Source organism: Myxine glutinosa, chromosome 1 (assembly GCF_964187855.1).
Source record: "Myxine glutinosa chromosome 1, kmMyxGlut1.1, whole genome shotgun sequence".
NCBI lineage: Eukaryota > Metazoa > Chordata > Myxini > Myxiniformes > Myxinidae > Myxine > Myxine glutinosa.
Window position 1 is genome coordinate 173,429,470 of NC_136261.1, and position 24,152 is coordinate 173,453,621.

Below are 24,152 nucleotides of genomic sequence, written 5' to 3' on the forward strand. Positions count from 1 at the left end.
GTCTCTCCATAACCAGTTATCTGGTACTCATTTTGCAATTCCTATTTATAAGCAGTTATCTGGTACTCATTTTGCAATTCCTATTTATAAGCAGTTATCTTGTTCTCATTTTGCAATGCCCCTCGAAAACCAGTTATCTGGTACTCATTTTGCAATGCCTCTCCACAACCAGTTATCTGTTACTCATTTTGCAATATCTCTTTATAACCAGTTATCTGGCACTCTTTTTACAATGCCTCTCTGTAACCAGTTATCTGGTACTCATTTGCAATGCCTCTCTATAACCAGTTATCTGTTACTCATTTTGCAATTCCTCTTTACAACCAGTTATCTGTTATTCATTTTGCAATGCCTATTTATAACCAGTTATCAGGTTCTCATTTTGCAATGCCCCTATATAACCAGTTATCTGTTGCTCATTTTGCAATGCCTCTCTATAACCAGTTATCTGGCACTCATTTTGCAATTCCTCTTGATAACCAGTTATCTGGTACTCTTTTTGCAATGCCCCTCTATAACCAGTTATCTGGTTCTCATTTTGCAATGCCCCTCTATAACCAGTTTTCTGTTACTCATTTTGCAATTCCTCTTTATAACCAGTTATCTGGTTCTCATTTTGCAATGCCTCTCCAAAACCAGTTTAATGTTACTCATTTTGCAATGCCTCTATATAACCAGTTATCTGGTACTCATTTGCAATGCCTCTCGACAACCAGTTTTCTGTTACACATTTTTCAATATCTCTTCATAAACAGTTTTCTGGTACTCTTTTTACAATGCCTCTCTGTAACCAGTTATCTGGTCCTCATTTGCAATGCCTCTCGATAACCAGTTATCTGTTACTCATTTTGCAATGCCTCTCTATAACCAGTTATCTGGTACTCATTTTGCAATGCCTCTCTATTACAGGTTATCTGGAACTCTTTTTGCAATGCCTCGCTATTACAGGTTATTTGGTACTCATTTTGCAATGCCTCTATAACCAGTTATTTGGTACGCATTTTGTAATGCCTCTTTAACCAGTTATCGGGTACTCTTTTTGCAATGCCTCACCATAACCAGTTATCTGGTGCTCATTTTGCAATGCCTCTTTAATCAGTTATCTGGTACTCTTTTGCAATGACTCTCTACAACCAGTTATCTGCTACTCATTTGCAATGCCTCTAAAAAACAGTTATCTGGTACTCATTTTGCAATGCCTCTATAACCAGTTATTTGGCACTCATTTTGCAATGCCTCTTTAACCAGTTATCTGGTACTCATTTGCAATGCCTCTCTATAACCAGTTATCTGGAACTCATTTTGCAATGCCTCTCTTTAACCATTTATCTGGTACTCATTTTGCAAAGCCTCTATAACCAGTTATCTGGTACTCATTTGCAATGCCTCTATATAACCAGTTATCTGGTACTCATTTTGCAATGCCTCTCCATTACAGGTTATCTGGTACTCATTTTGCAATGCCTCTCTATTACAGGTTATCTGGTACTCTTTTTGCAACGTGTCTCTACCAGTTATCTGGTACTCATTTGCAATGCCCCTTTATAACCAGTTATCTGGTACTCATTTGCAATGCCTCTCTATAACCAGTTATCTGGTACTCATTTGCAATGCCTCTCTATAACCAGTTATCTGGTACTCATTTGCAACGCCTCTCTATTACCAGTTATCTGGTACTCATTTGCAACGCCCCTCGATAACCAGTTATCTGGTACTCATTTTGCAATGCCTCTCTATAACCAGTTATCGGGTACTCATTTTGCAATGTCTCTCTATAACTAGTTATCTGGTACTCATTTTGCAATGCGTCTCTAAAGCAATGCCTCACTATAACCAGTTATCTGGTACTCATTTTGCAATGCCTCTCTATAACCAGTTATCTGGTACTCATTTTGCTCATTATAACCAGTTATCTGGTACTCATTTTGCAATGCCTCTCTTTAACCAGTTATCTGGTTCTCATTTTGCAATGCTCTTATATCAGCAGTTATTTGGTACTCATTTGCAATGCCTCTCCACAACCAGTTATCTGATACTCATTTTGCAATGCTTTCTATAACCAGTTATGTGGTTCTCATTTTGCAATGCCTCTCTGTAACGAGTTATCTGGTACTCATTTTGCAATGCCTCGCTATTACAGGTTATTTGGTACTCATTTTGCAATGCCTCTATAACCAGTTATTTGGTACTCATTTTGTAATGCCTCTTTAACCAGTTATATGGTTCTCATTTTTCAATGCTCTTCTTTAACCAGTTATCTGGTACTCATTTTGCAATGCCTCTCTTTAAACAGTTATCTGGTACTCATTTTGCAATGCCTCTCTAGAAACAGTTTTCTCGTACTCATTTTGCAACGCCCCTCGATAACCAGTTATCTGGTACTCATTTTGCAATGCCTCTCTATAACCAGTTATCGGGTACTCATTTTGCAATGCCTCTCTATAACTAGTTATCTGGTACTCATTTTGCAATGCCTCTCTAAAGCAATGCCTCGCTATAACCAGTTATCTGGTACTCATTCTGCAATTCCTCTTCATAACCAGTTATCTGGTACTCATTTGCAATGCCTCTCTATAAACAGTTCTCAGCTACTCATTTGCAATGCCCCTCTATAAACAGTTATCTGGTACTCATTTTGCAATGCCTCTCTGTAACCAGTTATCTGGTACTCATTTTGCAATGCCTCTCTATAACCAGTTATCTGGTTCTCATTTTGCAATGCTCTTCTGTAACCAGTTATCTGATACTCATTTTGCAATGCCTCTCTAAAACCAGTTATCTGATATTCATTTTGCAATGCCTCTCTATAACCAGTTATCTGGCAATCATTTTGCAATGTCTCTACATAACCAGTTATCTGGTACTCATTTGCAATGCCTCTCTATAACCAGTTATCTGGTACTCATTTGCAACGCCTCTCTATTACCAGTTATCTGGTACTCATTTGCAACGCCCCTCGATAACCAGTTATCTGGTACTCATTTTGCAATGCCTCTCTATAACCAGTTATCGGGTACTCATTTTGCAATGCCTCTCTATAACTAGTTATCTGGTACTCATTTTGCAATGCCTCTCTAAAGCAATGCCTCGCTATAACCAGTTATCTGGTACTCATTCTGCAATTCCTCTTCATAACCAGTTATCTGGTACTCATTTGCAATGCCTCTCTATAAACAGTTCTCAGCTACTCATTTGCAATGCCCCTCTATAAACAGTTATCTGGTACTCATTTTGCAATGCCTCTCTGTAACCAGTTATCTGGTACTCATTTTGCAATGCCTCTCTATAACCAGTTATCTGGTTGTCATTTTGCAATGCTCTTCTGTAACCAGTTATCTGATACTCATTTTGCAATGCCTCTCTAAAACCAGTTATCTGATATTCATTTTGCAATGCCTCTCTATAACCAGTTATCTGGCAATCATTTTGCAATGTCTCTCCATAACCAGTTATCTGGTACTCATTTTGCAATTCCTATTTATAAGCAGTTATCTGGTACTCATTTTGCAATTCCTATTTATAAGCAGTTATCTTGTTCTCATTTTGCAATGCCCCTCGAAAACCAGTTATCTGGTACTCATTTTGCAATGCCTCTCCACAACCAGTTATCTGTTACTCATTTTGCAATATCTCTTTATAACCAGTTATCTGGCACTCTTTTTACAATGCCTCTCTGTAACCAGTTATCTGGTACTCATTTGCAATGCCTCTCTATAACCAGTTATCTGTTACTCATTTTGCAATTCCTCTTTACAACCAGTTATCTGTTATTCATTTTGCAATGCCTATTTATAACCAGTTATCAGGTTCTCATTTTGCAATGCCCCTATATAACCAGTTATCTGTTGCTCATTTTGCAATGCCTCTCTATAACCAGTTATCTGGCACTCATTTTGCAATTCCTCTTGATAACCAGTTATCTGGTACTCTTTTTGCAATGCCCCTCTATAACCAGTTATCTGGTTCTCATTTTGCAATGCCCCTCTATAACCAGTTTTCTGTTACTCATTTTGCAATTCCTCTTTATAACCAGTTATCTGGTTCTCATTTTGCAATGCCTCTCCAAAACCAGTTTAATGTTACTCATTTTGCAATGCCTCTATATAACCAGTTATCTGGTACTCATTTGCAATGCCTCTCGACAACCAGTTTTCTGTTACACATTTTTCAATATCTCTTCATAAACAGTTTTCTGGTACTCTTTTTACAATGCCTCTCTGTAACCAGTTATCTGGTCCTCATTTGCAATGCCTCTCGATAACCAGTTATCTGTTACTCATTTTGCAATGCCTCTCTATAACCAGTTATCTGGTACTCATTTTGCAATGCCTCTCTATTACAGGTTATCTGGAACTCTTTTTGCAATGCCTCGCTATTACAGGTTATTTGGTACTCATTTTGCAATGCCTCTATAACCAGTTATTTGGTACGCATTTTGTAATGCCTCTTTAACCAGTTATCGGGTACTCTTTTTGCAATGCCTCACCATAACCAGTTATCTGGTGCTCATTTTGCAATGCCTCTTTAATCAGTTATCTGGTACTCTTTTGCAATGACTCTCTACAACCAGTTATCTGCTACTCATTTGCAATGCCTCTAAAAAACAGTTATCTGGTACTCATTTTGCAATGCCTCTATAACCAGTTATTTGGCACTCATTTTGCAATGCCTCTTTAACCAGTTATCTGGTACTCATTTGCAATGCCTCTCTATAACCAGTTATCTGGAACTCATTTTGCAATGCCTCTCTTTAACCATTTATCTGGTACTCATTTTGCAAAGCCTCTATAACCAGTTATCTGGTACTCATTTGCAATGCCTCTATATAACCAGTTATCTGGTACTCATTTTGCAATGCCTCTCCATTACAGGTTATCTGGTACTCATTTTGCAATGCCTCTCTATTACAGGTTATCTGGTACTCTTTTTGCAACGTGTCTCTACCAGTTATCTGGTACTCATTTGCAATGCCCCTTTATAACCAGTTATCTGGTACTCATTTGCAATGCCTCTCTATAACCAGTTATCTGGTACTCATTTGCAATGCCTCTCTATAACCAGTTATCTGGTACTCATTTGCAACGCCTCTCTATTACCAGTTATCTGGTACTCATTTGCAACGCCCCTCGATAACCAGTTATCTGGTACTCATTTTGCAATGCCTCTCTATAACCAGTTATCGGGTACTCATTTTGCAATGTCTCTCTATAACTAGTTATCTGGTACTCATTTTGCAATGCCTCTCTAAAGCAATGCCTCACTATAACCAGTTATCTGGTACTCATTTTGCAATGCCTCTCTATAACCAGTTATCTGGTACTCATTTTGCTCATTATAACCAGTTATCTGGTACTCATTTTGCAATGCCTCTCTTTAACCAGTTATCTGGTTCTCATTTTGCAATGCTCTTATATCAGCAGTTATTTGGTACTCATTTGCAATGCCTCTCCACAACCAGTTATCTGATACTCATTTTGCAATGCTTTCTATAACCAGTTATGTGGTTCTCATTTTGCAATGCCTCTCTGTAACGAGTTATCTGGTACTCATTTTGCAATGCCTCGCTATTACAGGTTATTTGGTACTCATTTTGCAATGCCTCTATAACCAGTTATTTGGTACTCATTTTGTAATGCCTCTTTAACCAGTTATATGGTTCTCATTTTTCAATGCTCTTCTTTAACCAGTTATCTGGTACTCATTTTGCAATGCCTCTCTTTAAACAGTTATCTGGTACTCATTTTGCAATGCCTCTCTAGAAACAGTTTTCTCGTACTCATTTTGCAACGCCCCTCGATAACCAGTTATCTGGTACTCATTTTGCAATGCCTCTCTATAACCAGTTATCGGGTACTCATTTTGCAATGCCTCTCTATAACTAGTTATCTGGTACTCATTTTGCAATGCCTCTCTAAAGCAATGCCTCGCTATAACCAGTTATCTGGTACTCATTCTGCAATTCCTCTTCATAACCAGTTATCTGGTACTCATTTGCAATGCCTCTCTATAAACAGTTCTCAGCTACTCATTTGCAATGCCCCTCTATAAACAGTTATCTGGTACTCATTTTGCAATGCCTCTCTGTAACCAGTTATCTGGTACTCATTTTGCAATGCCTCTCTATAACCAGTTATCTGGTTCTCATTTTGCAATGCTCTTCTGTAACCAGTTATCTGATACTCATTTTGCAATGCCTCTCTAAAACCAGTTATCTGATATTCATTTTGCAATGCCTCTCTATAACCAGTTATCTGGCAATCATTTTGCAATGTCTCTACATAACCAGTTATCTGGTACTCATTTTGCAATTCCTATTTATAAGCAGTTATCTGGTACTCATTTTGCAATTCCTATTTATAAGCAGTTATCTTGTTCTCATTTTGCAATGCCCCTCGAAAACCAGTTATCTGGTACTCATTTTGCAATGCCTCTCCACAACCAGTTATCTGTTACTCATTTTGCAATATCTCTTTATAACCAGTTATCTGGCACTCTTTTTACAATGCCTCTCTGTAACCAGTTATCTGGTACTCATTTGCAATGCCTCTCTATAACCAGTTATCTGTTACTCATTTTGCAATTCCTCTTTACAACCAGTTATCTGTTATTCATTTTGCAATGCCTATTTATAACCAGTTATCAGGTTCTCATTTTGCAATGCCCCTATATAACCAGTTATCTGGTACTCATTTTGCAACGACCCTCTATCACCAGTTATCTGTTGCTCATTTTGCAATGCCTCTCTATAACCAGTTATCTGGCACTCATTTTGCAATTCCTCTTGATAACCAGTTATCTGGTACTCTTTTTGCAATGCCCCTCTATAACCAGTTATCTGGTTCTCATTTTGCAATGCCCCTCTATAACCAGTTTTCTGTTACTCATTTTGCAATTCCTCTTTATAACCAGTTATCTGGTTCTCATTTTGCAATGCCTCTCCAAAACCAGTTTAATGTTACTCATTTTGCAATGCCTCTATATAACCAGTTATCTGGTACTCATTTGCAATGCCTCTCTACAACCAGTTTTCTGTTACACATTTTTCAATATCTCTTCATAAACAGTTTTCTGGTACTCTTTTTACAATGCCTCTCTGTAACCAGTTATCTGGTCCTCATTTGCAATGCCTCTCGATAACCAGTTATCTGTTACTCATTTTGCAATGCCTCTCTATAACCAGTTATCTGGTACTCATTTTGCAATGCCTCTCTATTACAGGTTATCTGGAACTCTTTTTGCAATGCCTCGCTATTACAGGTTATTTGGTACTCATTTTGCAATGCCTCTATAACCAGTTATTTGGTACGCATTTTGTAATGCCTCTTTAACCAGTTATCTGGTACTCTTTTTGCAATGCCCCTCTATAACCAGTTATCTGTTACTCATTTTGCAATTCCTCTTTATAACCAGTTATCTGGTACTCTTTTTGCAATGCCCCTCTATAACCAGTTATCTGGTTCTCATTTTGCAATGCCTCTCCAAAACCAGTTTAATGTTACTCATTTTGCAATGCCTCTATATAACCAGTTATCTGGTACTCATTTGCAATGCCTCTCTATAACCAGTTATCTGTTACTCATTTTGCAATTCCTCTTTATAACCAGTTATCTGGTACTCTTTTTGCAATGCCCCTCTATAATCAGTTATCTGGTTCTCATTTTGCAATGCCCCTCTATAACCAGTTATCTGTTACTCATTTTGCAATTCCTCTCTATAACCAGTTATCGGGTACTCATTTTGCAATGCCTCTCTATAACCAGTTATCTGTTACTCATTTTGCAATGCCTCTCTACAACCAGTTATCTGGTACTCATTTTGCTCATTATAACCAGTTATCTGGTACTCATTTTGCAATGCCTCTCTTTAACCAGTTATCTGGTTCTCATTTTGCAATGCTCTTCTATCAGCAGTTATTTGGTACTCATTTGCAATGCCTCTCTATAACCAGTTATCTGGTACTCATTTTGCAATGCCTCTCTATTACAGGTTATCTGGTACTCTTTTTGCAATGCCTCGCTATTACAGGTTATTTGGTACTCATTTTGCAATGCCTCTATAACCAGTTATTTGGTACTCATTTTGTAATGCCTCACCATAACCAGTTATCTGGTACTCTTTTTGCAATGCCCCTCTATAACCAGTTATCTGGTTCTCATTTTGCAATGCCCCTCTATAATCAGTTATCTGGTTCTCATTTTGCAATGCCCCTATATAACCAGTTATCTGTTACTCATTTTGCAATTCCTCTTTATAACCAGTTATCTGGCACCCTTTTTGCAATGCCCCTCTATAACCAGTTATCTGGTTCTCATTTTGCAATGCCCCTCTATAACCAGTTATCTGTTACTCATTTTGCAATGCCTCTTTATAACCAGTTATCTGGTTCTCATTTTGCAATGCCCCTCTATAACCAGTTATCTGTTACTCATTTGCAATGCCCCTCTATAACCAGTTATCTGTTACTCATTTGCAATGCCTCTCCACAACCAGTTATCTGTTACTCATTTTGCAATATCTCTTTATAACCAGTTATCTGGCACTCTTTTTACAATGCCTCTCTGTAACCAGTTATCTGGTACTCATTTGCAATGCCTCTCTATAACCAGTTATCTGTTACTCATTTTGCAATTCCTCTTTACAACCAGTTATCTGTTATTCATTTTGCAATGCCTATTTATAACCAGTTATCAGGTTCTCATTTTGCAATGCCCCTCTAAAACCAGTTATCTGGTACTCATTTTGCAACGACCCTCTATCACCAGTTATCTGTTGCTCATTTTGCAATGCCTCTCTATAACCAGTTATCTGGCACTCATTTTGCAATTCCTCTTTATAACCAGTTATCTGGTACTCTTTTTGCAATGCCCCTCTATAACCAGTTATCTGGTTCTCATTTTGCAATGCCCCTCTATAACCAGTTATCTGTTACTCATTTTGCAATTCCTCTTTATAACCAGTTATCTGGTTCTCATTTTGCAATGTCTCTCTATAACCAGTTATCTGGTACTCATTTTGCAATGCCTCTCCAAAACCAGTTTAATGTTACTCATTTTGCAATGCCTCTATATAACCAGTTATCTGGTACTCATTTGCAATGCCTCTCTACAACCAGTTTTCTGTTACACATTTTGCAATATCTCTTCATAAACAGTTTTCTGGTGCTCTTTTTACAATGCCTCTCTGTAACCAGTTATCTGGTACTCATTTGCAATGCCTCTCGATAACCAGTTATCTGTTACTCATTTTGCAATGCCTCTCTATAACCAGTTATCTGTTACTCATTTTGCAATGCCTATCACCAGTTATCTGTTGCTCATTTTGCAATTCCCCTTTATAACCTGGTTCTCATCTGATTCTCATTTTGCAATGCCCCTCGAAAACCAGTTATCTGGTACTCATTTTGCAATGCCTCTCTATATCCAGTTGTCTGGTTCTCATTTTGCAATGCCCCTCTATAATCAGTTATCTGGTTCTCATTTTGCAATGCCCCTCTATAACCAGTTATCTGTTACTCATTTTGCAATTCCTCTCTATAACCAGTTATCGGGTACTCATTTTGCAATGCCTCTCTATAACCAGTTATCTGTTACTCATTTTGCAATGCCTCTCTACAACCAGTTATCTGGTACTCATTTTGCTCATTATAACCAGTTATCTGGTACTCATTTTGCAATGCCTCTCTTTAACCAGTTATCTGGTTCTCATTTTGCAATGCTCTTCTATCAGCAGTTATTTGGTACTCATTTGCAATGCCTCTCTATAACCAGTTATCTGGTACTCATTTTGCAATGCCTCTCTATTACAGGTTATCTGGTACTCTTTTTGCAATGCCTCGCTATTACAGGTTATTTGGTACTCATTTTGCAATGCCTCTATAACCAGTTATTTGGTACTCATTTTGTAATGCCTCACCATAACCAGTTATCTGGTGCTCATTTTGCAATGCCTCTTTAACCAGTTATTTGGTACTCATTTTGCAATGCCTCGAAACCAGTTATCTGCTACTCATTTGCAATGCCTCTAAAAAACAGTTATCTGGTACTCATTTTGCAATGCCTCTATAACCAGTTATCTGGTACTCATTTTGCAATGCCTCTTTAACCAGTTATCTGGTACTCATTTGCAATGCCTCTATATAACCAGTTATCTGGTACTCATTTTGCAATGCCTCTCCATTACAGGTTATCTGGTACTCTTTTTGCAATGCCTCTCTATTACAGGTTATCTGGTACTCTTTTTGCAGCGCGTCTCTACCAGTTATCTGGTACTCATTTGCAATGCCCCTTTATAACCAGTTATCTGGTACTCATTTGCAATGCCTCTCTATAACCAGTTATCTGGTACTCATTTGCAATGCCTCTCTATAACCAGTTATCTGGTACTCATTTGCAACGCCTCTCTATTACCAGTTATCTGGTACTCATTTGCAACGCCCCTCGATAACCAGTTATCTGGTACTCATTTTGCAATGCCTCTCTATAACCAGTTATCGGGTACTCATTTTGCAATGCCTCTCTATAACTAGTTATCTGGTACTCATTTTGCAATGCCTCTCTAAAGCAATGCCTCGCTATAACCAGTTATCTGGTACTCATTCTGCAATTCCTCTTCATAACCAGTTATCTGGTACTCATTTGCAATGCCTCTCTATAAACAGTTCTCAGCTACTCATTTGCAATGCCCCTCTATAAACAGTTATCTGGTACTCATTTTGCAATGCCTCTCTGTAACCAGTTATCTGGTACTCATTTTGCAATGCCTCTCTATAACCAGTTATCTGGTTCTCATTTTGCAATGCTCTTCTGTAACCAGTTATCTGATACTCATTTTGCAATGCCTCTCTAAAACCAGTTATCTGATATTCATTTTGCAATGCCTCTCTATAACCAGTTATCTGGCAATCATTTTGCAATGTCTCTACATAACCAGTTATCTGGTACTCATTTTGCAATTCCTATTTACAAGCAGTTATCTGGTACTCATTTTGCAATTCCTATTTATAAGCAGTTATCTTGTTCTCATTTTGCAATGCCCCTCGAAAACCAGTTATCTGGTACTCATTTTGCAATGCCTCTCCACAACCAGTTATCTGTTACTCATTTTGCAATATCTCTTTATAACCAGTTATCTGGCACTCTTTTTACAATGCCTCTCTGTAACCAGTTATCTGGTACTCATTTGCAATGCCTCTCTATAACCAGTTATCTGTTACTCATTTTGCAATTCCTCTTTACAACCAGTTATCTGTTATTCATTTTGCAATGCCTATTTATAACCAGTTATCAGGTTCTCATTTTGCAATGCCCCTATATAACCAGTTATCTGGTACTCATTTTGCAACGACCCTCTATCACCAGTTATCTGTTGCTCATTTTGCAATGCCTCTCTATAACCAGTTATCTGGCACTCATTTTGCAATTCCTCTTGATAACCAGTTATCTGGTACTCTTTTTGCAATGCCCCTCTATAACCAGTTATCTGGTTCTCATTTTACAATGCCCCTCTATAACCAGTTTTCTGTTACTCATTTTGCAATTCCTCTTTATAACCAGTTATCTGGTTCTCATTTCGCAATGCCTCTCCAAAACCAGTTTAATGTTACTCATTTTGCAATGCCTCTATATAACCAGTTATCTGGTACTCATTTGCAATGCCTCTCTACAACCAGTTTTCTGTTACACATTTTTCAATATCTCTTCATAAACAGTTTTCTGGTACTCTTTTTACAATGCCTCTCTGTAACCAGTTATCTGGTCCTCATTTGCAATGCCTCTCGATAACCAGTTATCTGTTACTCATTTTGCAATGCCTCTCTATAACCAGTTATCTGGTACTCATTTTGCAATGCCTCTCTATTACAGGTTATCTGGAACTCTTTTTGCAATGCCTCGCTATTACAGGTTATTTGGTACTCATTTTGCAATGCCTCTATAACCAGTTATTTGGTACGCATTTTGTAATGCCTCTTTAACCAGTTATCTGGTACTCTTTTTGCAATGCCCCTCTATAACCAGTTATCTGTTACTCATTTTGCAATTCCTCTTTATAACCAGTTATCTGGTACTCTTTTTGCAATGCCCCTCTATAACCAGTTATCTGGTTCTCATTTTGCAATGCCTCTCCAAAACCAGTTTAATGTTACTCATTTTGCAATGCCTCTATATAACCAGTTATCTGGTACTCATTTGCAATGCCTCTCTACAACCAGTTTTCTGTTACACATTTTTCAATATCTCTTCATAAACAGTTTTCTGGTACTCTTTTTACAATGCCTCTCTGTAACCAGTTATCTGGTCCTCATTTGCAATGCCTCTCGATAACCAGTTATCTGTTACACATTTTTCAATATCTCTTCATAAACAGTTTTCTGGTACTCTTTTTACAATGCCTCTCTGTAACCAGTTATCTGGTCCTCATTTGCAATGCCTCTCGATAACCAGTTATCTGTTACTCATTTTGCAATGCCTCTCGATAACCAGTTATCTGTTACACATTTTTCAATATCTCTTCATAAACAGTTTTCTGGTACTCTTTTTACAATGCCTCTCTGTAACCAGTTATCTGGTCCTCATTTGCAATGCCTCTCGATAACCAGTTATCTGTTACTCATTTTGCAATGCCTCTCTATAACCAGTTATCTGGTACTCATTTTGCAACGACCCTCTATCACCAGTTATCTGGCACTCATTTTGCAATTCCTCTTTATAACCAGTTATCTGGTACTCTTTTTGCAATGCCCCTCTATAACCAGTTATCTGGTTCTCATTTTGCAATGCCCCTCTATAACCAGTTATCTGTTACTCATTTTGCAATTCCTCTTCATAACCAGTTATCTGGTTCTCATTTTGCAATGTCTCTCTATAACCAGTTATCTGGTACTCATTTTGCAATGCCTCTCCAAAACCAGTTTAATGTTACTCATTTTGCAATGCCTCTATATAACCAGTTATCTGGTACTCATTTGCAATGCCTCTCTACAACCAGTTTTCTGTTATACATTTTGCAATATCTCTTCATAAACAGTTTTCTGGTGCTCTTTTTACAATGCCTCTCTGTAACCAGTTATCTGGTACTCATTTGCAATGCCTCTCGATAACCAGTTATCTGTTACTCATTTTGCAATGCCTCTCTATAACCAGTTATCTGTTACTCATTTTGCAATGCCTATCACCAGTTATCTGTTGCTCATTTTGCAATTCCCCTTTATAACCTGGTTCTCATCTGATTCTCATTTTGCAATGCCCCTCGAAAACCAGTTATCTGGTACTCATTTTGCAATGCCTCTCTATATCCAGTTGTCTGGTTCTCATTTTGCAATGCCCCTCTATAATCAGTTATCTGGTTCTCATTTTGCAATGCCCCTCTATAACCAGTTATCTGTTACTCATTTTGCAATTCCTCTCTATAACCAGTTATCGGGTACTCATTTTGCAATGCCTCTCTATAACCAGTTATCTGTTACTCATTTTGCAATGCCTCTCTACAACCAGTTATCTGGTACTCATTTTGCTCATTATAACCAGTTATCTGGTACTCATTTTGCAATGCCTCTCTTTAACCAGTTATCTGGTTCTCATTTTGTAATGCTCTTCTATCAGCAGTTATTTGGTACTCATTTGCAATGCCTCTCTATAACCAGTTATCTGGTACTCATTTTGCAATGCCTCTCTATTACAGGTTATCTGGTACTCTTTTTGCAATGCCTCGCTATTACAGGTTATTTGGTACTCATTTTGCAATGCCTCTCTACAACCAGTTTTCTGTTACACATTTTTCAATATCTCTTCATAAACAGTTTTCTGGTACTCTTTTTACAATGCCTCTCTGTAACCAGTTATCTGGTCCTCATTTGCAATGCCTCTCGATAACCAGTTATCTGTTACACATTTTTCAATATCTCTTCATAAACAGTTTTCTGGTACTCTTTTTACAATGCCTCTCTGTAACCAGTTATCTGGTCCTCATTTGCAATGCCTCTCGATAACCAGTTATCTGTTACTCATTTTGCAATGCCTCTCTATAACCAGTTATCTGGTACTCATTTTGCAACGACCCTCTATCACCAGTTATCTATTGCTCATTTTGCAATGCCTCTCTATAACCAGTTATCTGGCACTCATTTTGCAATTCCTCTTTATAACCAGTTATCTGGTACTCTTTTTGCAATGCCCCTCTATAACCAGTTATCTGGTTCTCATTTTGCAATGCCCCTCTATAACCAGTTATCTGTTACTCATTTTGCAATTCCTCTTTATAACCAGTTATCTGGTTCTCATTTTGCAATGTCTCTCTATAACCAGTTATCTGGTACTCATTTTGCAATGCCTCTCCAAAACCAGTTTAATGTTACTCATTTTGCAATGCCTCTATATAACCAGTTATCTGGTACTCATTTGCAATGCCTCTCTACAACCAGTTTTCTGTTACACATTTTGCAATATCTCTTCATAAACAGTTTTCTGGTGATCTTTTTACAATGCCTCTCTGTAACCAGTTATCTGGTACTCATTTGCAATGCCTCTCGATAACCAGTTATCTGTTACTCATTTTGCAATGCCTCTCTATAACCAGTTATCTGTTACTCATTTTGCAATGCCTATCACCAGTTATCTGTTGCTCATTTTGCAATTCCCCTTTATAACCTGGTTCTCATCTGATTCTCATTTTGCAATGCCCCTCGAAAACCAGTTATCTGGTACTCATTTTGCAATGCCTCTCTATATCCAGTTGTCTGGTTCTCATTTTGCAATGCCCCTCTATAATCAGTTATCTGGTTCTCATTTTGCAATGCCCCTCTATAACCAGTTATCTGTTACTCATTTTGCAATTCCTCTCTATAACCAGTTATCGGGTACTCATTTTGCAATGCCTCTCTATAACCAGTTATCTGTTACTCATTTTGCAATGCCTCTCTACAACCAGTTATCTGGTACTCATTTTGCTCATTATAACCAGTTATCTGGTACTCATTTTGCAATGCCTCTCTTTAACCAGTTATCTGGTTCTCATTTTGCAATGCTCTTCTATCAGCAGTTATTTGGTACTCATTTGCAATGCCTCTCTATAACCAGTTATCTGGTACTCATTTTGCAATGCCTCTCTATTACAGGTTATCTGGTACTCTTTTTGCAATGCCTCGCTATTACAGGTTATTTGGTACTCATTTTGCAATGCCTCTATAACCAGTTATTTGGTACTCATTTTGTAATGCCTCACCATAACCAGTTATCTGGTGCTCATTTTGCAATGCCTCTTTAACCAGTTATTTGGTACTCATTTTGCAATGCCTCGAAACCAGTTATCTGCTACTCATTTGCAATGCCTCTAAAAAACAGTTATCTGGTACTCATTTTGCAATGCCTCTATAACCAGTTATCTGGTACTCATTTTGCAATGCCTCTATAACCAGTTATCTGGTACTCATTTGCAATGCCTCTATATAACCAGTTATTTGGTACTCATTTTGCAATGCCTCTCCATTACAGGTTATCTGGTACTCTTTTTGCAATGCCTCTCTATTACAGGTTATCTGGTACTCTTTTTGCAGCGCGTCTCTACCAGTTATCTGGTACTCATTTGCAATGCCCCTTTATAACCAGTTATCTGGTACTCATTTGCAATGCCTCTCTATAACCAGTTATCTGGTACTCATTTGCAATGCCTCTCTATAACCAGTTATCTGGTACTCATTTGCAACGCCTCTCTATTACCAGTTATCTGGTACTCATTTGCAACGCCCCTCGATAACCAGTTATCTGGTACTCATTTTGCAATGCCTCTCTATAACCAGTTATCGGGTACTCATTTTGCAATGCCTCTCTATAACTAGTTATCTGGTACTCATTTTGCAATGCCTCTTTAAGCAATGCCTCGCTATAACCAGTTATCTGGTACTCATTCTGCAATTCCTCTTCATAACCAGTTATCTGGTACTCATTTGCAATGCCTCTCTATAAACAGTTCTCAGCTACTCATTTGCAATGCCCCTCTATAAACAGTTATCTGGTACTCATTTTGCAATGCCTCTCTGTAACCAGTTATCTGGTACTCATTTTGCAATGCCTCTCTATAACCAGTTATCTGGTTGTCATTTTGCAATGCTCTTCTGTAACCAGTTATCTGATACTCATTTTGCAATGCCTCTCTAAAACCAGTTATCTGATATTCATTTTGCAATGCCTCTCTATAACCAGTTATCTGGCAATCATTTTGCAATGTCTCTCCATAACCAGTTATCTGGTACTCATTTTGCAATTCCTATTTATAAGCAGTTATCTGGTACTCATTTTGCAATTCCTATTTATAAGCAGTTATCTTGTTCTCATTTTGCAATGCCCCTCGAAAACCAGTTATCTGGTACTCATTTTGCAATGCCTCTCCACAACCAGTTATCTGTTACTCATTTTGCAATATCTCTTTATAACCAGTTATCTGGCACTCTTTTTACAATGCCTCTCTGTAACCAGTTATCTGGTACTCATTTGCAATGCCTCTCTATAACCAGTTATCTGTTACTCATTTTGCAATTCCTCTTTACAACCAGTTATCTGTTATTCATTTTGCAATGCCTATTTATAACCAGTTATCAGGTTCTCATTTTGCAATGCCCCTATATAACCAGTTATCTGTTGCTCATTTTGCAATGCCTCTCTATAACCAGTTATCTGGCACTCATTTTGCAATTCCTCTTGATAACCAGTTATCTGGTACTCTTTTTGCAATGCCCCTCTATAACCAGTTATCTGGTTCTCATTTTGCAATGCCCCTCTATAACCAGTTTTCTGTTACTCATTTTGCAATTCCTCTTTATAACCAGTTATCTGGTTCTCATTTTGCAATGCCTCTCCAAAACCAGTTTAATGTTACTCATTTTGCAATGCCTCTATATAAACAGTTATCTGGTACTCATTTGCAATGCCTCTCGACAACCAGTTTTCTGTTACACATTTTTCAATATCTCTTCATAAACAGTTTTCTGGTACTCTTTTTACAATGCCTCTCTGTAACCAGTTATCTGGTCCTCATTTGCAATGCCTCTCGATAACCAGTTATCTGTTACTCATTTTGCAATGCCTCTCTATAACCAGTTATCTGGTACTCATTTTGCAATGCCTCTCTATTACAGGTTATCTGGAACTCTTTTTGCAATGCCTCGCTATTACAGGTTATTTGGTACTCATTTTGCAATGCCTCTATAACCAGTTATTTGGTACGCATTTTGTAATGCCTCTTTAACCAGTTATCTGGTACTCTTTTTGCAATGCCTCACCATAACCAGTTATCTGGTGCTCATTTTGCAATGCCTCTATAATCAGTTATCTGGTACTCTTTTGCAATGACTCTCTACAACCAGTTATCTGCTACTCATTTGCAATGCCTCTAAAAAACAGTTATCTGGTACTCATTTTGCAATGCCTCTATAACCAGTTATTTGGCACTCATTTTGCAATGCCTCTTTAACCAGTTATCTGGTACTCATTTGCAATGCCTCTCTATAACCAGTTATCTGGAACTCATTTTGCAATGCCTCTCTTTAACCATTTATCTGGTACTCATTTTGCAAAGCCTCTATAACCAGTTATCTGGTACTCATTTGCAATGCCTCTATATAACCAGTTATCTGGTACTCATTTTGCAATGCCTCTCCATTACAGGTTATCTGGTACTCATTTTGCAATGCCTCTCTATTACAGGTTATCTGGTACTCTTTTTGCAACGTGTCTCTACCAGTTATCTGGTACTCATTTGCAATGCCCCTTTATAACCAGTTATCTGGTACTCATTTGCAATGCCTCTCTATAACCAGTTATCTGGTACTCATTTGCAATGCCTCTCTATAACCAGTTATCTGGTACTCATTTGCAACGCCTCTCTATTACCAGTTATCTGGTACTCATTTGCAACGCCCCTCGATAACCAGTTATCTGGTACTCATTTTGCAATGCCTCTCTATAACCAGTTATCGGGTACTCATTTTGCAATGTCTCTCTATAACTAGTTATCTGGTACTCATTTTGCAATGCCTCTCTAAAGCAATGCCTCGCTATAACCAGTTATCTGGTACTCATTTTGCTCATTATAACCAGTTATCTGGTACTCATTTTGCAATGCCTCTCTTTAACCAGTTATCTGGTTCTCATTTTGCAATGCTCTTATATCAGCAGTTATTTGGTACTCATTTGCAATGCCTCTCCACAACCAGTTATCTGATACTCATTTTGCAATGCTTTCTATAACCAGTTATGTGGTTCTCATTTTGCAATGCCTCTCTGTAATGAGTTATCTGGTACTCATTTTGCAATGCCTCGCTATTACAGGTTATTTGGTACTCATTTTGCAATGCCTCTATAACCAGTTATTTGGTACTCATTTTGTAATGCCTCTTTAACCAGTTATATGGTTCTCATTTTGCAATGCTCTTCTTTAACCAGTTATCTGGTACTCATTTTGCAATGCCTCTCTTTAAACAGTTATCTGGTACTCATTTTGCAATGCCTCTCTAGAAACAGTTTTCTCGTACTCATTTTGCAATGCCTCTCTATAACCAGTTATCTGGTACTCATTTTGCAATGTCTCTCTATAACCAGTTATCTGGTATTCATTTTGCAATGCCTCTCCAAAACCAGTTTAATGTTACTCATTTTGCAATGCCTCTATATAACCAGTTATCTGGTACTCATTTTGCAATGCCTCTCCAAAACCAGTTTAATGTTACTCATTTTGCAATGCCTCTATATAACCAGTTATCTGGTTCTCATTTTGCAATGCTCTTATATCAGCAGTTATTTGGTACTCATTTGCAATGCCTCTCCACAACCAGTTATCTGATACTCATTTTGCAATGCCTCTCTATAACCAGTTATGTGGTTCTCATTTTGCAATGCCTCTCTGTAACGAGTTATCTGGTACTCATTTTGCAATGCCTCGCTATTACAGGTTATTTGGTACTCATTTTGCAATGCCTCTATAACCAGTTATTTGGTACTCATTTTGTAATGCCTCTTTAACCAGTTATATGGTTCTCATTTTGCAATGCTCTTCTTTAACCAGTTATCTGGTACTCATTTTGCAATGCCTCTCTTTAAACAGTTATCTGGTACTCATTTTGCAATGCCTCTCTAGAAACAGTTTTCTCGTACTCATTTTGCAATGCCTCTCTATAACCAGTTATCAGGTACTCATTTTGCAATGTCTCTCTATAACCAGTTATCTGGTATTCATTTTGCAATGCCTCTCCAAAACCAGTTTAATGTTACTCATTTTGCAATGCCTCTATATAATCAGTTATCTGGTACTCATTTGCAATGCCTCTCTACAACCAGTTTTCTGTTACTCATTTTGCAATATCTCTTCATAAACAGTTTTCTGGTACTCATTTTGCAATGCCTCTCTATAACCAGTTATCTGGTACTCATTTTGCAATTCCTATTTATAACCAGTTATCTGGTTCTGATTTTGCAATGCCTCTCTATAACCAGTTATCTGGTACTCATTTTGCAATGCCTCTCTATTACAGGTTATCTGGTACTCTTTTTGCAATGCCTCGCTATTACAGGTTATTTGGTACTCATTTTGCAATGCCTCTATAACCAGTTATGTGGAACTCATTTTGCAATGCCTCTGCAACCATTTATCTGGTACTTATTTGCAATGCCTCTCTATTACAGGTTATCTGGTACACATTTTGCAATGCCTCTATTACAGGTTATCTGGAACTCTTTTTGCAATGCCTCTCTACCAGTTATCTGGTACTCATTTGCAATGCCCCCATTATAACCAGGTATCTGGTACTCATTTGCAATGCCTCTCCATAACCAGTTATCTGGTACTCATTTGCAATGCCTCTCTATAACCAGTTATCTGGTGCTCATTTGCAATGCCCCTCGATAACCAGTTATCTGGTACTCCTTTGCAATGCCTCTCTATAACCAGTTATCTGGTACTCATTTTGCAATGCCTCTCTTTAACCAGTTATCTGGTTCTCATTTTGCAATGCTCTTCTATCACCAGTTATCTGGTACTCATTTGCAATGCCTCTCCATAACCAGTTATCTGATACTCATTTTGCAATGCCTCTCTATAACCAGTTATGTGGTTCTCATTTTGCAATGCCTCTCTGTAACGAGTTATCTGGTACTCATTTTGCAATGCCTCTCTATTACAGGTTATCTGGTACTCTTTTTGCAATGCCTCGCTATTACAGGTTATTTGGAACTCATTTTGCAATGCCTCTCTTTAACCAGTTATCTGGTACTCATTTTGCAATGCCTCTCTTTAAATAGTTATCTGGTACTCATTTTGCAATGTCTCTCTATAACCAGTTATCTGGTCCTCATTTTGCAATGCCTCTCCGAAACCAGTTTTCTGTTACACATTTTGCAATATCTCTTCATAAACAGTTTTCTGGTACTCTTTTTACAATGCCTCTCTGGAACCAGTTATCTGGTACTCATTTGCAATGCCTCTCGATAACCAGTTGTCTGTTACTCATTTTGCAATGCCTCTCTATAACCAGTTATCTGGTACTCATTTTGCAATGCCTCTCTAAAGCAATGCCTCGCTATAACCAGTTATCTGGTACTCATTCTGCAATTCCTCTTCATAACCAGTTATCTGGTACTCATTTGCAATGCCTCTCTATAAACAGTTCTCAGCTACTCATTTGCAATGCCCCTCTATAAACAGTTATCTGGTACTCATTTTGCAATGCCTCTCTATAACCAGTTATCTGGCACTCATTTTGCAATGTCTCTCCATAACCAGTTATCTGGTACTCATTTTGCAATTCCTATTTATAAGCAGTTATCTGGTACTCATTTTGCAATTCCTATTTATAAGCAGTTATCTGGTTCTCGTTTTGCAATGCCCCTCGAAAACCAGTTATCTGGTACTCATTTTGCAATGCCCCTCTAGAACCAGTTATCTGGTTCTCATTTTGCAATGCCCCTCTATAATCAGTTATCTGGTTCTCATTTTGCAATGCCCCTATATAACCAGTTATCTGTTACTCATTTTGCAATTCCTCTTTATAACCAGTTATCTGGCACCCTTTTTGCAATGCCCCTCTATAACCAGTTATCTGGTTCTCATTTTGCAATGCCCCTCTATAACCAGTTATCTGTTACTCATTTTGCAATGCCTCTTTATAACCAGTTATCTGGTTCTCATTTTGCAATGCCCCTCCATAACCAGTTATCTGGTACTCATTTGCAATGCCTCTCCACAACCAGTTATCTGTTACTCATTTTGCAATATCTCTTTATAACCAGTTATCTGGCACTCTTTTTACAATGCCTCTCTGTAACCAGTTATCTGGTACTCATTTGCAATGCCTCTCTATAACCAGTTATCTGTTACTCATTTTGCAATTCCTCTTTACAACCAGTTATCTGTTATTCATTTTGCAATGCCTATTTATAACCAGTTATCAGGTTCTCATTTTGCAATGCCCCTCTAAAACCAGTTATCTGGTACTCATTTTGCAACGACCCTCTATCACCAGTTATCTGTTGCTCATTTTGCAATGCCTCTCTATAACCAGTTATCTGGCACTCATTTTGCAATTCCTCTTTATAACCAGTTATCTGGTACTCTTTTTGCAATGCCCCTCTATAACCAGTTATCTGGTTCTCATTTTGCAATGCCCCTCTATAACCAGTTATCTGTTACTCATTTTGCAATTCCTCTTTATAACCAGTTATCTGGTTCTCATTTTGCAATGTCTCTCTATAACCAGTTATCTGGTACTCATTTTGTAATGCCTCTCCAAAACCAGTTTAATGTTACTCATTTTGCAATGCCTCTATATAACCAGTTATCTGGTACTCATTTGCAATGCCTCTCTACAACCAGTTTTCTGTTACACATTTTGCAATATCTCTTCATAAACAGTTTTCTGGTGCTCTTTTTACAATGCCTCTCTGTAACCAGTTATCTGGTACTCATTTGCAATGCCTCTCGATAACCAGTTATCTGTTACTCATTTTGCAATGCCTCTCTATAACCAGTTATCTGTTACTCATTTTGCAATGCCTATCACCAGTTATCTGTTGCTCATTTTGCAATTCCCCTTTATAACCTGGTTCTCATCTGATTCTCATTTTGCAATGCCCCTCGAAAACCAGTTATCTGGTACTCATTTTGCAATGCCTCTCTATATCCAGTTGTCTGGTTCTCATTTTGCAATGCCCCTCTATAATCAGTTATCTGGTTCTCATTTTGCAATGCCCCTCTATAACCAGTTATCTGTTACTCATTTTGCAATTCCTCTCTATAACCAGTTATCGGGTACTCATTTTGCAATGCCTCTCTATAACCAGTTATCTGTTACTCATTTTGCAATGCCTCTCTACAACCAGTTATCTGGTACTCATTTTGCTCATTATAACCAGTTATCTGGTACTCATTTTGCAATGCCTCTCTTTAACCAGTTATCTGGTTCTCATTTTGCAATGCTCTTCTATCAGCAGTTATTTGGTACTCATTTGCAATGCCTCTCTATAACCAGTTATCTGGTACTCATTTTGCAATGCCTCTCTATTACAGGTTATCTGGTACTCTTTTTGCAATGCCTCGCTATTACAAGTTATTTGGTACTCATTTTGCAATGCCTCTATAACCAGTTATTTGGTACTCATTTTGTAATGCCTCACCATAACCAGTTATCTGGTGCTCATTTTGCAATGCCTCTTTAACCAGTTATTTGGTACTCATTTTGCAATGCCTCGAAACCAGTTATCTGCTACTCATTTGCAATGCCTCTAAAAAACAGTTATCTGGTACTCATTTTGCAATGCCTCTATAACCAGTTATCTGGTACTCATTTTGCAATGCCTCTATAACCAGTTATCTGGTACTCATTTGCAATGCCTCTATATAACCAGTTATCTGGTACTCATTTTGCAATGCCTCTCCATTACAGGTTATCTGGTACTCTTTTTGCAATGCCTCTCTATTACAGGTTATCTGGTACTCTTTTTGCAGCGCGTCTCTACCAGTTATCTGGTACTCATTTGCAATGCCCCTTTATAACCAGTTATCTGGTACTCATTTGCAATGCCTCTCTATAACCAGTTATCTGGTACTCATTTGCAATGCCTCTCTATAACCAGTTATCTGGTACTCATTTGCAACGCCTCTCTATTACCAGTTATCTGGTACTCATTTGCAACGCCCCTCGATAACCAGTTATCTGGTACTCATTTTGCAATGCCTCTCTATAACCAGTTATCGGGTACTCATTTTGCAATGCCTCTCTATAACTAGTTATCTGGTACTCATTTTGCAATGCCTCTCTAAAGCAATGCCTCGCTATAACCAGTTATCTGGTACTCATTCTGCAATTCCTCTTCATAACCAGTTATCTGGTACTCATTTGCAATGCCTCTCTATAAACAGTTCTCAGCTACTCATTTGCAATGCCCCTCTATAAACAGTTATCTGGTACTCATTTTGCAATGCCTCTCTGTAACCAGTTATCTGGTACTCATTTTGCAATGCCTCTCTATAACCAGTTATCTGGTTCTCATTTTGCAATGCTCTTCTGTAACCAGTTATCTGATACTCATTTTGCAATGCCTCTCTAAAACCAGTTATCTGATATTCATTTTGCAATGCCTCTCTATAACCAGTTATCTGGCAATCATTTTGCAATGTCTCTACATAACCAGTTATCTGGTACTCATTTTGCAATTCCTATTTATAAGCAGTTATCTGGTACTCATTTTGCAATTCCTATTTATAAGCAGTTATCTTGTTCTCATTTTGCAATGCCCCTCGAAAACCAGTTATCTGGTACTCATTTTGCAATGCCTCTCCACAACCAGTTATCTGTTACTCATTTTGCAATATCTCTTTATAACCAGTTATCTGGCACTCTTTTTACAATGCCTCTCTGTAACCAGTTATCTGGTACTCATTTGCAATGCCTCTCTATAACCAGTTATCTGTTACTCATTTTGCAATTCCTCTTTACAACCAGTTATCTGTTATTCATTTTGCAATGCCTATTTATAACCAGTTATCAGGTTCTCATTTTGCAATGCCCCTATATAACCAGTTATCTGGTACTCATTTTGCAACGACCCTCTATCACCAGTTATCTGTTGCTCATTTTGCAATGCCTCTCTATAACCAGTTATCTGGCACTCATT